This window comes from Pelodiscus sinensis, chromosome 10 (assembly GCF_052426305.1).
Source record: "Pelodiscus sinensis isolate ZL-2025 chromosome 10, ASM5242630v1, whole genome shotgun sequence".
NCBI classification, from domain to species: domain Eukaryota; kingdom Metazoa; phylum Chordata; order Testudines; family Trionychidae; genus Pelodiscus; species Pelodiscus sinensis.
The window spans coordinates 30,811,259-30,824,882 of record NC_143061.1 but is presented as its reverse complement, the minus strand read 5'-3'; the positions used below and the strand labels follow the sequence as shown (position 1 = coordinate 30,824,882).

General features: G+C 45.8%; 1 protein-coding gene across 3 annotated transcripts in view; it reads left to right on the top strand.

Moving 5' to 3' along the window:
* The window catches only part of AGTR1 (angiotensin II receptor type 1), a 67,551-nt gene that overhangs the window by 45,495 nt on the left and 8,432 nt on the right, over positions 1-13,624 (top strand). The window contains exon 1 of one of the 3 annotated variants that reach the window (XM_075937684.2): positions 9,231-9,607. The exons of the other annotated variants lie outside the window; for them this stretch is intronic. The gene's annotated coding sequence lies outside the window, so the exon portion shown is untranslated. Of the gene's footprint in view, positions 1-9,230; positions 9,608-13,624 lie in introns of those variants that run through there. 3 annotated transcript variants of the gene reach the window in all.

The window sequence follows — 13,624 nt, the reverse complement described above, 5'->3', positions numbered from 1 at the left end:
AATCAAAATATGAGATATCTGTTGTACCAGCTGGTTTAACATGACTTTTTTTTACTTGAAAAAATGGTAAAAATAACTGAGGGGTGGGGGATTTGAGGCATTTGTTACAAACGAGGTACCTAGATTGTAATTTACACAAGAAGTTTCTGAGATTGGGAGGAATTAATTGTAGTTCTTGATAAAAGTTTTGTATTTAGATACATTTAATTAGATATTCCAGTCTTGGTGCAACTCCCAAGAAGCTAAATCTTGAAATTGCCCCTTTTATCTTTTTTGAAATTAATCGGCTTATTAAGTCTAGCATTATTCCTAGAACAAGGAAGTGTATAATAAAAAGGATAAATGAAGCCTTAAGAGATCATTAGTCACAAAATATATATCAGAGGCTCACTCCATTTTTAGAAAAGAACAACCTACTAAAGTAAAAGCATGTTTTGTGGCTAAGGCATTGGCTTGGGTTTCAGGAGATCTAATTCAGTTCCTGGCTCTGCCTGATTTCCTGTGTGATCTGGCAAGTCACTTAGGCAGAAGAGGCATGTATAAGAGGCAAAGAAAGGCATTGCCTCTTCTGGGTCTTAGTGCCCAGCCACTTGCCTCTTCCTATCCCTATTCCAACTCTTCCTGTGGACTCCCACAACAGATTGTTGTAGCCTAGTGAGTCTTCCTCCCGAGGGGCTCTAGTAACTTAAGTGAAAGGCCTTCCAGCTTTCCAGACCTGTTTGCATAACACTGAAACTGTTAAAGAGCCATTAAGCGGTAATAAATCCATTTAACAGGCATTTGCCTTTCCAGTGGTATATAAAGGTTGAGCTTCTTAAATCCAGGAAACATATTAAATCTTGCCTGGCAACATCCATGGTCAGGTAGGATCACAGATGTTACTGGACCAGAGAGCCCTGGCACCCGGGAGTGTGAGATGGTCAGCGAGTCCAGCGGTGGAGAGTCCCACCATCAGACTGGTGAGCCCTGTCCCTGGAGAGCCCCTGCCAGGCAAGGCAACAGTGGAACCAGCGAGTTCTGTCCCCACGGAGCCCCATACCAGCACGGCAGCAGCAGGGCAGCCACAGAGTCCCGTCCCAGGAAGCCCTGGTGGGGCATGGCAGCAGTGGGACCGCCAACAGCTGGTAAGCCCAGTCCCATGGAAGCCCCAGCCAGGCGGGGAGAACCAGGTCTTCAGCAGCTAGGGAGCTCTGTCCCCGGAGAGCCCCAGCTGGCTCACAGCTGCAGACGGAGCCAAGCCCTCTAGCAGCGGGGCTGGAGCTCAGTGGCAGGGAGGCCAGAGTGGAGCCAGCCAGAGGGAGAGGAAATGTCCTGGAAGGCTAGTGGCAGGGGACCTCTCCTGTGCCAGCAAATTCTCTCATTCGGGACGGGTCAGGATGCTGGACCAGGGAGGTTAACCTGTGCTGTCCAGTTCTGAATTTGCTGACAAAAACCAGTTCAAATTTTAAAATTAGTTTAGTATTTGCTTAAAAGATTTCATTAGTTTGTTGCTGAAGCTTATAAAAAATCCTTGCATAGATTAAAATCTGAGTATTCAAAATTAGCCTTAAATGCTTGTATTGTCAGGCATAGGTGTGTTTTTTTTTAAATAAATTCAGAAGTGTTGTGAACAAGATACGAGAAGTGATTCTTCTGCTCTACTCTGTGCTGGTTAGGCCTCAGTTGGAGTTTGTGTCCAGGTCTGGGCACCACATTTCAAGAAAGATGAGGAGAAATTGGAGAAGGTCCAGAGAACAGCAACAAAAATTATTAAACGTCTAGAAAACATGAGCTATGAGGCAAGGCTGAAGGAATTGGGCTTGTTTAGTTTGGAAAAGAGAAGACTGAGAAGGGACATGATAGCAGTTTTCAGGTCTCTAAAAGGGTGTCACAGGGAGGAGAGGGGGGAAATTGTTCTCCTTGGCCTCTGAGGATAGAACAAGAAGCAATGGGCTTAAACTTCATCAAGGGAGGTTTAGGTTGGACATAAGGAAAATCTTCCTAACTGTCAGGGTGCTTAAACACTGGAATAAGTTGCCTAGGGAAGTTGTGGATTCTCCATCACTGGAGATATTTAAAAGAAGGTTAGTCAGACATTTATCAAGGATGATATAGACTGTGCTTAGTCCTGACGTGAGGGCAGGGGACTGGACTTGATCTCTCAAGGTCCCTTCCAGTTCTAGTTTTCTATGATTCAAAAGATCATTTATCTAAAATACACATTTTAATTATAATAGTACAAAAACTGCTTCCAAAGTCTTTCCGTCCATCCCTGCTGTAGTCTTTCTCCCTTCCCCTCCCTGTTGATGAGAGCCCTGAAAGGGACAACTTCCTTTTCTTCCAGATAAGGAAACTGATTTTTCCAGCTTTTTTTTCCTTCTGATTATTTGATGAACTAGTTTTAAGAGAACCCTACACCAAAATCAGTACCTTAGTATATAAAATACTTTGTTATGGAAACATACTTTTAACAAACATATGGTGACATTTTATAAACGTCTTGTTATGGAGCCCAGCAGACCAGGGAGACACGGAGCGGCTTTTCTCAGAAGACACCTCAGCTTGAGAATACAGGACTGAGGGAAGTGAGGTGTGGGAGAATAAAACTGAGCTCTGGAGAAATGTTTGGCTAGAGTTTCCCCTACAATATGTACCAGTTCCAACTTGCATACAAATTCAACTTAAGAACAAACCTACAGTCCCTATCTTGTACGTAACCCGGGGACTGCCTGTACTACAAAGAGTTTTCAAATAGATCTATGAAAACTTTGGGGTATATCAAAACACCTGTAACTGATGTTTTTTAATCCCAAATTTAGTGCTTTTAATTGGATATCTTCTGCATGTCCAGTCTTCATAATCTGGCATGCAGTGGAAAACATGCTCCGTTTTCTTTGGAAAGAAACTACAAGAGTGTTTTTCTCAAATGTCACTTGTTACATTTGGGATCAGGGATTTGGCTGGAAAGGGTTGAACAGAGAGGGGGATGGAAGGGAGGAGGGTATAGCATGGCCAGAGTGAGGGGGGAATTGAGATGGAGCAGGGGTGCAGTATGGGTAGGGCCACAGGCTGGGGAACTTGCCCCCCAAGAAGCAGCTTCACCCACTGCTCATGCACTTAGGCCCAGATTTATTATGGTTTTTAGGTATCCCTCTGCTAAATATTGGAAGGGATTTAGGTGCCTAGGTGCTCAAGTCCCATTGGCATTCAGTGAGACTCAGGCTATGTGGACACTGTTATCAAGAGGTCTGATGGTAGCTTGAGTAGGCTTTACAGGCTCCCTGGAGCCACTGTGTCTTCACTGCTGTTTTTAGGCATGCCAGCTAGATTAAGGCTAGCATGGGTATGCTTACCCAAACAATCACACCTTCCACTACAGCAGAGACACACCCGGAGGCTATTTCTGTGCTGCACCACAGAGAGGACTAGAGAGGTGCAAACAGCAGTGCACACCAAAGTGCTACACTTTAACTCCCCCATGTGGATGCTGCCAGTATGAACTAAAAGATACCTCGTTCGTGTCAATGTACTGCTCCTCAGCACAAACTAGGTACCTTTTAGTTCATATGGGGCAATTACCTTTTTCTCTGTCACTGCTTCTTTTATGTGTATCTTTTAAAAAGTGGAAGTCAAATCCTAGTGGGAAAAATAGAAAGGAGCATACACTTTGTCAAATGAAGTGTAAAAATATAATAAGAAAAGCCAAAATGGAGTTTGAAGAACAGCTAGCCAAAACCTCAAAAAGTAATAGAAAAATTTTACTAGGTACATCAGAAGCAGGAAGCCCACTAAACTAGTGGGGCCCTGGACAATCGAGATGCAAAAGGAGCACTCAAAGATGATAAAATCATAGCGGAGAAGCTAAATGAATTCTTTGCTTCAGTCTTCACAGCTGAGGATATGGGGGAGATTTCCAAACCTGAGCCATTCTTTTTAGGTGACAAATCTGAGGAATTGTCCTACCTTGCGGTATTATTAGAGGAGGTTTTGGAACAAATTGATAAACTTAACAGTAACAAGTCACCGGGACCAGATGGCATTCACCCAAGAGTTCTGAAAGAACTCAAATGTGAAATTGTGGAACTATTAACTATGGTTTATAACTATCCTTTAAATCAGCTTCTGTACTTAAAGACTGGAAGATAGCTAACGTGATGCCAATATTTAAAAAGGGCTCTAGAGGTGATCCTGGCAATTACAGACTGGTAAGTCTAACGTCAGTACTGGTCAAATTAGTTGAAATTATAGTTAAAAAATAAAATTTTCAGACTCATGGATGAATATAATTTGTTAGGGAAAAGTCAACATGGTTTCTGTAAAGGGAAATCATGCCTTACTAATCTGCTAGAGTACTTTGAAAGGGTCAACAAGCATGTGGACAAGTGGGATCTGGTGGATATAGTATATTTAGATTTCCAGAAAGCCTTTGACAAGGTCCCTCATCAAAGGCTCTTAAGTAAAATAAGTTGTCATGGGATAAGAGTCCTTTCCAGGATTGGTAACTGGTTAAAAGACAGGAAAGAAAGGGTAGGAATAAATGGTAAGTTTTCAGAGTGGAGAGAAGTAACTAGTGGGGTCTCCTAAGGGTCTGTCCTGTGACCCATCCTATTCAACTTATTTATAAATGATCTAGAGAAAGAGGTAAACAGTGAAGTGGCAATATTTTAGATGATACCAAACTGCTCAAGATAGTTAAGACCAAAGCAGACTGTGAAGAGCTTCAAAAAGATCTCACCAAACTAAGTGATTGGGCAACAAAATGGCAAATGAAATTTAATGTTGATAAATGTAAAGTAATGCACATTGGAAAAAATAATCCCAACTATATATACACAATATGATGGGGACCAATTTGGCTACAACTATTCAAGAGAAAGATCTTGGAGTCATAGTGGATAGTTCTCTGAAAACATCCACTCAGTGTGCGGCGGCAGTCAAAAAAGCAAACAGAATGTTAGGAGCCATTTAAAAACAGAAAATATCTTATTGCCTCTATATAAAACCACAGTACGCCCACATCTTGAATACTGTGTACAGATGTGGTCGCCTCATCTCAAAAAAGATATTTTGATATTAGAAAAGGTTTGGAAAGGAGCAACTAAAATGATTAGGGATTTGGAACGGGTCCCATATAAAGAGAAATTAAAAAGACTTTGACTTTTCAGCATAGAAAAGAAGAGACTCGGCGGATATGATAGAGGGCATGACTGGAATGGAAAAAGTGAATAAGGAAAAGTTATTTACTTATTCCCACAATATAAGAACTAGGGGTCACCAAGGCTATGTCTAGACTGTAGGTTTCTTTCGGAAGAAAATTTTTCAGAAGAGATCTTCTGAAAAACTTTTTCTGAAAGAGAGGGTCCACACACAAAAGCGCATCGAAAAAGCGATCTGCTTTTTTGAAAGCAGATCCATGCTGAATGGATGCTATCTCACATTTAAGCTGTGATTACCATGGATAGAGTGGCCACCAGGGTACCTGTGCTTTTTCCTCTTACCTCTTCTTTCAAAAGAACTCCCTCTTCCCCATCCACACATGCCTTTTTCTGAAAGAGCTCTTTTGGAAAAAGGCTTCTTCCTTGTAGAAAGAGGATTACCAATGCTGGAAAAATCCTTCTGTTCTTTCGATTTACTTTCAGAAGAATGCAATTGCAGTGTGGACGTAACTCAGGTTTTGTCGGAAAAACAGCCATTTTTCAAAAAAAAAAACTGTAGTGTAGACATACCCCAAATGAAATTAATAGGCACCAGGTTTAAAACAAACAAAAGGAAGTTTTTCTTCATTCTGCGCACAGTCAACCTGTGGAACTCCTTGCCAAAGGATGCTGTGAAGGCTAGAACTTTAACAGACTTCAAAAAATAGCTAGATAAATTCATAGAGGTTAATTTCATCAGTAGCTATTAGCCAGGATGAGTAGGAATGGTATCCCTAGCCTCTGTTTCTCTAGAGGTGGGTGACACGGAAGGGATCACGTTTACCTATTGTGATTACCTGTTGTGATCCCTCCCTCTGAGGCATCAGGTATTGGCCACTGTTGGCAGACAGGATACTGGGCTAGATGGACCTTCTTTGGTCTGACCCAGTATGGCCATTCTTATGTTCTTGAAAATCTGGAAACCACAAATACTATGCAACACTTCAGTGCATGATGCAATTCACAACCCCACAGAACAAACTGCAAGGCTGTGTAGACAAGCACTTTTTGAGGAAAAGCGTCTGTGGCCAATCTAGACGCGCTTTTCCGCAAAAAAGCCCCAATCGCCATTTTCGCGATCGGGGCTTTTTTGTGGAAAACAAATCTGAGCTGTCTACACTGGCCCTTTTGCTCAGAAGTTTTGCGCAAAAGGACTTTTGCCTGAATGGGAGCAGCATAATATTTCCACAAGAAGCACTGATTTCTTACAGTAGGAAGTCAGTGCTTTTTCGGAAATTCAAGTAGCCAGTGTAGACAGCTGGCAAGTTTTTCCGGAAAAGCGGCTGATTTTCCGGAAAAACTGGCTAGTCTAGACACAGCCCTGTGGTCTATCTGTTCTTTGGATGTTTTGAAGCCAAGTAGTTATAATGTCACAGTGGTTTGACATTGGGGGGCATATACATTTTTGTAATACTGACTTAGCATTTTAAAGGCAGTTTTAAGAAACTGACATTTTACTAATACGCGTTTTGGGCCCAATCTAGGTTTGATAGTCCACTAAGATCCTTTATAGACATGTCCAATGTATGCTGTTTTTGGGGGGAGGAAGCAAACATTCTATAAACTTGCTAGTGTGTGGTCTGTTAAGAAAACATTCTGCTTGTTTCACTTATAATTTAGTATTTGCTCATGGGGTTCTAACTCATTAAAAAGTAAGTTGTTCCTGCACACCACAGAAGTGCTAGCAGAGCCAAAAGAGCCCCATTAAATAGATTTCACACAACTTGCAGGTATTTACGCAGCATGGACATGTTTTTAGTAGACTGATGGCAGAATTTTCACAGTCGGACACCTAAATTTAAGCACCTAGCTCCATATTTAGGCATTAATCGAAGTAGTAACAGGAACTGTGCTTTCCTCTGAATCTTTTTAAAGGCTTCGGTGTGAGACAAAAACAATCTGGCCCTGGTCTTTGCATATTTGTTTTCCATTGTAAATTAAACATCTTATTTCCAATCCAAATGGCTGGGATAATAATTTATGAGTGGTTTATATGCTTACAGTTCTGGTGAATGCAACAGACAACGAAGTTGTAAGATCTACTCAGTTCTGCCTTTATAACCTCTAAATAGTCCTAAGAAATAAATCTTAAAACTACTATGTTAAAAGAACGTTAGAGAGCAGATACTATACAACAAAATATGTATCTAGCCTGAATTAACATATTTAGATAACATTCTAGCCTAAGGAATATCTGGCTATATACAGTAAAACTCCATTAGTCCGGCATCCAATGCTCCGGGACTCCTGATGGTCCGGCACCATCAGGAACCCAGAAGTGCTGGGGCAGCCGGACAGGCTTCCCCCATTCAGCTGCTGCTGAAATTGACCAGCAGCTGAATCGGGGAAGCCGGGAGCAGAGCAGCTGGGGTGCTGCCGGGTTGGTCTCGTAGCGCTGCCCCTCGGGGCTGCGGGACCAACCCGGCAGCACCCCAGCTGCTCTTGGGGACGCCTGGGGCAGAGCAGCTGGAGTACTGCCGGGCTGGTCCCACAGCGCCAAAGGATGGCGCTGCAGGACCAACCCGGCAGGACTCCAGCTGCTCTGCCCCGGAGGTTCCCGATTCAGCCGCTGCTGAAACAGATCAGCGGCTGATTCCAGGAAGCCCCGGGCAAGAGCAGCTGGAGTGCTGCTGGGTTGGTGCCATAGCGCCCCCCTCGGCGCTGCGGGACCAACCCGGCAGCACCCGAGCTGCTCTATTGCAGGCATCCCTGATTCAGCTGCTGCTGAAACTGACCAGCAGCAGCTGAATCAGGGACGCCTGGGGCAGAGCCGAACTATTGTAAGGGGGGCTATGAGGGGTCTGGGGTGGCATCCCCTCCCACTCCAGACCCCTCATAGCCCCCCCTTCTGATAGTCCGGCATATCTGATAATCCGGCACCCCCTGGGTCCTAAAGGTGCCGGATTATCGGAAGTTTACTGTATTTTAGAAATGTGTGCGTGTGTTCTATCTGTCTGTGAATCCTTTTTGTTCAAGAACTCATCCTAAATGGTAAGAGCTAAGACCACCTAATTTGGTATGCAGCTTCCTCTTATCCTAATTTAAAGCAAGATCAGGATTTGGTTGTGCCAGGAAAACAGGATCTGCCTGGACTGGGATTGTTTACCATAACACCGAAAGGCTGTAAGGAGGGACAGTCATACTGCAGAGTGACCTCAGCTGCACCAATAAGACAGTGCCTAAACTGATGGAGGGGCTCTGAATGTTGCTGTCCCCAGGCAGGGTTCCCATGCTGGCCCCATGCCTCATAGCACAGGGCCCTCCTTACAAATTAAGTAGCTCTGTGCAACTGAGGGCTCCTCCCAGCTTCTGCTGGGACATGGGGCTTCCATCCTTCCCTTTTCCCCTCTCCCTGCCCCCTGCCCCTTGTGGGGCTCCTAACAGGGGCAGGGGCTTCCATCCCTCTCACGTGATTCTTACAAGGACTGGGGGCCGAGGGTTACCCCTTGGGCTCGGTAACCCCCAGCAAGAGCTGCATGGGGCGGGGGCTTTCCTCCTGCCCCCTCCCTGTGCAGCTCCTAATGGGGGCCAGGGTCTTCCCTCCCCACTTCATCCCCACACTGTGACTTCCCTAGGGCCAGAGTGACTGGGGCTTCTCTCTGCAGCCAATCTAGCCCTCCATTGGCCAACAGCAACGTGTGCAGGAAGGGACAGGAAGAAGCCCTGTAGCAGCACCAGGTATAGAAGCCCAGTGGTCTGTGTAGGGAAGTGGGCACCAACCAGTTGATCGTGATCAACTGGTTGATTGCAGAGGCACTGCCAGTCCATCTCAAGGCAATGTATCCAGCCCCTCCCTCGCACCCTTCCCCCCACACACATACGCACCAACGAGGAGCTTGTGCTGGCACTACAGCCTCCTGCCCCTCGCAAAACTGGAGCCAGAGCTGGAGTCCTGTGGGAGGGGAGGCAGCAAGTCCCGAGGCTCCGCACCAGAGCCGGCCTCTCAGGAACTGCACTTACAGGCAGTCCCCGGGTTACGTACAAGATAGGGACTGTAGATTTGTTCTTAAGTTGAATCTGTATGTAAGTCGGAACTGGTACATATTGTAGGGGAAACTCTAGCCAAACATTTCTCAAACTCATTAACAATTCATCAACACAATGTGTTCCAGCCGGTCCGTCGCCACAGCAACAGCCCCTTCCGCGCACCCTCATTGGCTGAGCGAGAGAATGTATCCATTGAGACGTTCTGTGTTTGTATCCATTGAGGAGCTGCCTGGTGCTGGAGGTGTGCGGGGCTGATTCAAAGGGACATTGAGCACATCAAGGGGCCGGAGCCGCGGCCGCGGCAGAGGAGGAGGGGAAATCACGTTGCAAGAAGCAGGGGGAGCCAGGGCTGATGAGCTGCACGCCAGGGGCCAGAGGGAGAGGGTTTCCCACCAGAGCAGGGACCGGATGTTGTGCTCAGCGAAAGGAGGGCAAGTCAACTTCAGGTTAATTGGATTTCATTCACTTGGGGAGGAGAAAGTGCCCGAGCGGCTGGCCGGGCACAGCGATTAGACAGGTTCATTCAGGGACTCATTGACAAAAAAAGTGAGGCGGGCCGGGCGTGCTGCGACCCCACGCAGCACTCTGGTCACCTCCCCGCAAATCCCTCGCTGGCCGCACAGGGGAGGGGGCTCGGGAGTCACTTGCCTGGGGTGGCAGGAGTTCAGAGCGGGGTGCTGAGCCCCGTGCCTCAGCGAGCGGGCAGTTTCTAAGCTGCGCTCCGCTCTTACCCAGCTTTTCCCCATGCTGGATACGTTCCGCCCAGTGCCCTTCGCCTCGGAGATGGCTGTCAGTAAAACAGCGCTCGGGGCAGCGCCGGCTGAACCGCCTGTCAGGCGGCACCTCTCAGCAGTCCCGCCGCCCACATCCTCCGCGGCGAGAAAAGCCACTCCGTGTCTCCCTGGTCTGCTGAGGGGGGAGCGCTAGCTTCGTGTCTCCCTGGTCTGCTGGGGTAGGGGGTGCTAGCTCTGCGTCTCCCTGGTCTGCTGGGGGGAAGTGCCCCCCACGCCGCCGGAGGTGGCGACAGTGGGGGAGGCACCCCGCACTAGCTGCGCCCCTCCCCCCTCCCCCGTTCGTAACTAGGGATCCAACATAAGTCAGATTGACATAACCCGGGGACTGCCTGTACTGCTCCTCCTCTCCCCACAGCAGCACACATGCTTTCTTAATTTTCCCTTCCTTCCCCTGTGCTCCAGGGAAGCAACAGGGGGCGGGGGGTTAGAGATGGCGGCGGAGGATCATACAAGGAACAGCTGGATTTCTTAAAGGAGCTGCATGTGTGCTTCTTCCAGCACTGCCTGCAGATCCTGCCTGAGAGATACTCATCCCTGGAGATCCCCAGATACCAGCCGAGCTGCTCCTGCCCCTTCTCCTCTGGCTAGAGACCCCACCAGCACCCTGCTCCTGCTCTCTGACCAAACACCTACCCCTAGCTTGTTCCTGCCCCCTACCTCCCAAACAGATTCTGCACTCCCACCCCTTTCCCACTCCTTGGCAGTTTTGTCCCACACACTGAATCCCTCATTTTTGGCCCCACCCCAGAGCCGAGGGAGGACCATAAAATCCACTAACCCTGGAACCCCAGAAGAGTTAATCTGGCCTGAGGCTTTGAACCTCAGTCCTATCTACCCTCCTCCCTCACCCCATGGGGCTGGAGTGCCAGGAGAGCAAGGTGTCTCAGTTGGGGCTACATCAGTGAGGATTAGGGTTTTTGGAGGGGTTGTTTTTTTGCATCTCACTTGCGTGGTCCCTTACTGATTTTAATGTGGTCAGTGGCCCGTAACCCAAAAAAGGTTCCCCACCACTGTCATAAATCAAGACAGTGTTGAAACCTTTTGTTTTTATTTAAAAATGAAAGCTGACCAGCAAGCCCCTATCTGGCTGCATCATAACACTTCTGCACCTCCTACCCCACCCCAGCCCTGAGCCTCTCATATACTCCAATCCAAACTTCTGCTCCTTCACATCCACAAGCCTGTGGTTTGCTCAGCACCCCAATCCTCCACCTGACCCCCACACTCTCCAGCCTGGAGTCCCCTCCCTGAGCCAGCATCCTCTTCTCCACTTCCGCCTGCACCCAAATTCCCTCCCAGAGCTTGCCCCTCTCAAACCCTTCCTACACCCAAATCCCTCATTCCCACCCCAGAGCCTGCACCTCCTGTCTCAACCCAGTGAGAGTGAGTAAGGGCTGGGGACAGCAAGTAATGGAGAGGAGGGGAATAGAGAAGGTGGGGCCTCCAGGAAGGGGTGGGGTCTTGGGGAGGGATGAGGTAGATCTTGGCTTGCCCTGACGTTTAAAAAGTGATGTTGGGTGTAAAAAGGTTGGAGGCCACTGGTATAGAGGCACCTAAACATGCAGTGTAGCCCCTGCCACCACCCTGGCAGTGCCACCCTCATCACCGTGGGCAGCCCCAAGAACTCAACGGACCTTCCCCCACCCCCCCTTTGGCCAGCCCCAGGGAGAAGTTAGCAGGCAGCCTGTGGGGCAACCCCTCTCCTGCCCCAGGCTAGCCCTGTCCAGGCAACCCCGGGTGACTAGTCTAGTATATTATATTGACTACATGAACTGACAAACATGGCATCTAAGTATAGAATCTAAAAGACATCTGAATAAGTTGGTCTCACAGTTTTAGCTTTCCTTAAAAAGAAGCTATCGATAGCCAAATCCTGAAGCCCTTGCCCCAGTTCAGTCGACAAAGTTCTATTGACCATCTTAATAGTATTCCTGGAGTAAGGGCTTCCAAGTTTGACATTTACAATTAAAATGTTGTGAAAAATATCATTTGAATTTGTAAAAATAAACACTTTGTGGGCTAAAGCATCCGCAGGTGTAAGCGGGCACAATTCCATTGAAATCCATGGAGCGATCACAATTTAGAGCAGCTGACCTTCTGCTTTTATGCATGTTCGGAGAAACGCTGTAAACCTCAGAAGGCTTCAAAGCAAATCTCTGAAAACAAAATTCATATAGATTGTCATGGCTAGAGAGCAGCCAAACATATGTTGGGGACAGATACAAAATTCTCACTGTATTTCAAAGTAGTTTATTTAGGTGTCTAAAATTAGTTTTTTTCCCATGACTGAACAAGAACAGAAAGCAAGGACTTTTGGAACCATGGAAATTTACTATCTTTAGCTTTTACTGCAATGACATTAGAAAGACAGTATCATAGAAATATAGGAATTATTTGTTAAATGAAAACTTTTCTTTTTATTTACAGTACCAAAGGAAAATGTGGAACATGGCTATATATCTTTTCCTCATTTTTTGTATGCATTAAGGCAACTTATAAGTATTATTTTCTGTCTTAGTGTTGTCAGTTTTAGCCTGTTCTCCACTAGAGAGTGTGGTATATAAAAGCTTAGAAAAGCAGCTGACTGCCAATTCTGAGGATGGGAAAGAATTTTTAACATGTAGATATTTGTCAATGCAGTGGAGTGGTTTTTACCTTCCAGACAGCACTGATATTCTGTATCACATTTGAAGCTTTGTGTTTGTTCCTTCGAGTTTTGCCTCATCCTATTTGTGGGCCAGTACTGAGGATTCTCTTAGCTGGGTTTGTTCTTTTGTTACTACTTTGGTATCAGACATGCATTGCAAATAGTGGCTCAACACAGCTCCCAGTGGAATTCATGGAAAGATTCCTATGGATTTTAGTGGGAGTTATCAGACCTTAGTTCATTATTTGACTTTATATCACATCCCAAATCAGGGCTAGGTGAAATACATCAATGCTCAGTGAAAGCAAATGTGGGAAGAGAATTTAAATATAATGGACAACTTTTATCATACTTCATATTTGGTCCTATGCAGCAACAGCTATATTCTGTGTGTTCCATGCATATTACTTACATCTCAATCCAATTCTACAGAGATTCTCTATGTGAATTTCCCACGGAAGGCAGTAAGAGTTCCAGGCAAAAAATAACTACAGGATTGAGGCATTTAATATCAAACGGAGTTTAGTTCAAAGGCTCCGGGGGAAGACTCCTGTGAGTTTGTACTCCCAGAATGCATCACTAAAACATTTGCTTCCCCCTAAAACTAACCAAAGGCCCTATCCTGAAATCCATTTGTGCGCTGAAATTCTGATTTAATAAAGAATGACATCTAGATATAACCTGAGGAGTATAAAACTAAATGGAATAAATACAAGGAGGTTAAAAGGAATTAAGGATTTTTGGATAGTGTTAAATAAGCATATATAGCCAAGGGTATATTAATAAAAAAAAAAAAAAAGACAGCACACACTAAGAGAAATATGAAGATCTGGGAAACGTTTCCCATTGGTTTGCAATAGGAATTTTGTCTGAACAAGGACTTAAAGGGTTTAGCATAGAGCTGGCAAGCAATTTAAAACTATAATTGTGATTAATTGTATAATTATTCACACTTTTAAATAATAATAGGATACCATTTATTTAATTATTTGGGGCATTTTCTACATTTTCAAATGTATTGA